The sequence below is a fragment of the Saimiri boliviensis genome, chromosome 5 (genome assembly GCF_048565385.1).
Source record: "Saimiri boliviensis isolate mSaiBol1 chromosome 5, mSaiBol1.pri, whole genome shotgun sequence".
Taxonomy (NCBI): Eukaryota; Metazoa; Chordata; class Mammalia; order Primates; family Cebidae; genus Saimiri; species Saimiri boliviensis.
This window is the reverse complement of record NC_133453.1, coordinates 88,722,089-88,726,207: the sequence shown is the minus strand read 5'-3', so window position 1 is coordinate 88,726,207 and position 4,119 is coordinate 88,722,089.

Sequence of the window (4,119 nt, the reverse complement as noted above, 5' to 3'; positions counted from 1 at the left end):
TTTTCATAGATAACATTTTATCCCATAACACTGACTCTTTTCCCTCCAACATTCAATGCCTTTCGGGACCAGACTATAATTATCATCTATCTCAAAGGTGCTCAGGAGGCAGATATTAGAGGGAATATTTACTATGAATGTTCTCATAAAAGGCCAACAGGGTGAGGTGATTGTCCAGGAGTTTGAGGACACTAAGTGGGTCATTTCTGATCTACCCAGGAATGGCAGGGAGGCTGTCTGTGAAAGGAGTGCCCAGGGTCTGTGATAGCAGCTCCATGAATATAAATCATTGCCTCACAATTTAAAGCAAGGGGTAGAGGAAGAAAATGGTTTTGCTAGTATACCTGTATTTGTTTCCTTTTGTTCTTGTAACAGATTACCATGAATAAAGTGAATTAAAACAATACAAATTAATTATCTTTCAGTTCTTGAGGCCAGAAATCTAAACTAGGTTCATAGGACTGCAACTCTTCTGGAGGCCCTGGGGCAAATTCCTTTCCTTAACCTCTCCACCTTCCACAGGCCTTATGCTTCCTTAACCTCTTCCACCTCACATAATATCTTATGTTTCTTTGCATCTATTTATTTACATGCCATCATTTTGTAGAAAGAGTCAAAATCGTGGAAATTATGTCCAGGAAAGGAAAAAACAGAAAAGGAATTTATGTAGCCAAGTGTATGAAAAAGTAGTAAGAAAAGAGGGAAGAACCGTGCGCCCAGAGCTGAGAGGAACCTGAAGTTTTAAGTAAGTTACCAGTTGCCTCTGGGAGACATAAAGAATGAAGGAGACTCCTCTCACTAGCAGTCGATCATCTTGCACTTCTATACTTATGTGGAAGACTGAAAAAATAGGGGCATTTAAAAATAATAATAGTAATATAATACTACTATAGTTATAATATCATAATAGAATAGCTGTGCCTGGTAGCTAAATAAAATGTTTTGTAACATTCTAATATGCTGATATCTTAGTCAATTTGTGCTACTGCAGCATAGCACCTGAGACCAGGTCATTTATAAGGAATGGAAATTACTAATCACAGTTCTGGAAGCTGAGAAGCCCAAGATCAAGACACCAGTATCCAATAAGCATCTTCTCACTGTGTCCTCACATGGCAGAAGTCAGATGGGCAGACAGGGGACCAATGCTTTGTCCTCACATGGCAGAAGAGCAGAGAGAGCAAATCCACCTCCACAAGCCCATTTCTATGTTCGCATTAGTCCAATTCATGAAAGCAGGGCCCTCATAACTTAAACACCTCTAAAAAGGCCCCACTTCCAAACACCACCCACCACCCCACCACCCCCTCACTGGGGATCACGTTTCCAAGACATGAATGTTGGGAGACACATTTAGACCACAGCAGCTCATATTTTTCTGGGGCAGGAATGTTTTCTGTGCAGAGGATGCAAAGTGTAGAGTGTCAGGGAGGACGCGAGTATATGCCAGAAGAGAGCCACATGAACACAAATCTTTCCTGCTTGCTTTTGCCTTCTGCTTAGGGCAATTCCAGGCCTAATAAGCTTCTTGGGGGCTGCTGAAATAATTCTGAAACCTCTGCTTAATCCAGAGTGTTAGTGGTAATTCAAGTCAGGCTTAGCAATCCTAAGAGCTTCTTTGCTTCTAATAGTTCAAGCCATTCAGTAATTCATTAACCTACTACCAACTATATAGTCTGTTATGAGTATGTGTTGGTGAATTAATTATATTTCTTTTCCCATGGAGCTAAGAGTTGGGGTGTTTCAAGACACCCTAAAGATTCCACTGTCTGGGAAGGAGGGGACCTAGATGTCCATACTCACAAATTGGAGAAAATGACCAAAAACACCCAAATCTTTTGAGCTTTTGGTTAATGTTAAAAAGACCGTAAAGTTATATTTATGTGATTGCTTCTGGCCTTCTTTTCACAGAATATGTTTGAAGAAAGATGAACAAATGATTAGAAATGATCACTTGGCTCTGTTGGACCATGAATGGACAAAGGGCAGGGGCGGAACAGGGTAGGCAGCAGGTAAGCAAAAGCAATGAAACTAATTTCTTTCCCAGCTGTGTACAATGGCACTTCAAGGAAACATAATGCAATCCTGAACACAGGTTGCACACAACACCTCTCTCAGCTCTGGTGACAGTTAAATCACCCTAATGACCATCAGTTGAATAAAAACCACTGCATGATTTCAACTGAGTCAGGTTTTCCATGTTCTTCCCTGTTCTCTGGAACTGTGTCAGTCTTCTGTGAAGAAAAGTAACTCATACCTGCTGTATTAGTTCATTTTCACACTGCTATACAGACCTTCCCTGAGACTGAGTAATTTACAAAGCAAAGAGGTTTAACTGATTTACAGTTCCCTCTGGCTGGGGAGACCTCAGGAAACATACAACCGTAGCAGAAGCACCTTCTTCACAAGGCGGCTGGAGAAAGAAGAGCAGGGGAAACCACCACTTATAAAACCATCAGATCTTGTGAGAACTCACTCGCTATCGCAAGAACATCATGGGGGAAACTGCCCCATGATTCAATCACCTTACTCTCTCCGCACATGGGATTACAAGCCCCTCCTTTGACATGTGGGAATTACAAATTGAGATGACGGGGGACACAGGACCAAACCATATCAGCTACTCTTCAATACTTTAACCAGCAACTTGATGGTACACTTTGGAGAAACTAAATGTGAATGAAAAATCTCCCCTCTCCCCTACAACTGATTTCCTCAAAATAAGGAATCTGCAATCAGAAGACTATGACTAATGTAGCAGATCATCTTTCATCAGCATTTATACTATCAATTTTATATCTTGCCCACAAAAACATAAGACACAACTCAGTAGCTGCTCTGCAACCACAGTGTCAAATCTTTTTCTCTTCTGCAGCTGACTCCTTTTAATGCTGGCGTCTATAGCATCCATTTCAGGCTGAAGCATTTTAGAACTATTGCTGTGGAACATCTTAGTTCAACCACAATTCTAGAATCTCTGGATTGTGACAGACCATGTGTGTCAACCATCTGGGGCTTTTCATTGTCCCCTCACAATGATCTCACCACCCAAGAAGTAGAGCAAAGGCAGAGGTGAAGGCAGAGCGGGATACAGAAGATGGAGTCATGGGATTCAGGAAAAGGTCAGAATCAAAGAAGGATGTGGAAAGTGAAGGGGATACCAGGGGGACGTGGCTACACTGGGGCTCAGACCATAGCTGTATGGCCATGGAATTTAGCTTTCATGTGCCTGGGGCAGCATGCCACGCACATGAAGAATTTGTCTGTGCCAAGGTGGTGTTGTGTTAGAGAGCTTGGGATTGCAGAGCACACTGCCTTGCTTGAGCTCCAATCTTCGTTCTTCCATATGATCTTGGAGAAGATATCTGTCTTCTCATCTGCAAAACTGGGACCTTGATGATACTTAACTTACTGCATATGTTTGTAGTGGGGAATATGTGAGTTACGTGAATCATTTCAACCACCTCCTGGCACATAATTTGTGCAATTTCAGTATTAGCTGTTACTTTGACAATGGGGTTGACCGTATACTGACCCAATTTCCATTATTGTGGAATGTCTTTTTAAAAATTTAGTCATTTTGCAGAGATCCACTGTCAGTACTTCAGTGTTCATGGAGGAAAATCATTATAGATCCCTTAAAAAGAAACAAAGTCCAAAAGTAAAGTCCCGAAGAGTGAATTGGCTTTGTCATTTCTGCAAATTTTTATTCTGGGGTTCACCAGAATTTGTTCCCTGTGTTTCCGGTGGGGAAGAGACATAGAGCCTGAGAATTTATTGCTAGCAAACACTTTTTAAGAGGTCTTTTGGACTACCAAAAATATGTATTTTCAACATTAGATCAATAGTGGGTTCTCTATATTTAACCAAAATGCTTACTTTGTCTTTTTGTCATCTCCTAAGATTTAATTTTATTTTTATAATTGAATTTTTATCATTTACTTCAAACATCATTTTAATTTCTTTTTTAATATGGTCAGCAATTGAAGATATCACAGCAGAAAGAGAATACAAATCTGTAGTAATGCCAGCATATTTTAAAACAAAGGGATGACTGTTCAAGAGCTGTTCCCACTCAATTGTAGAGGAACATTTTCTCCTACTGGACTCCTAACCTGC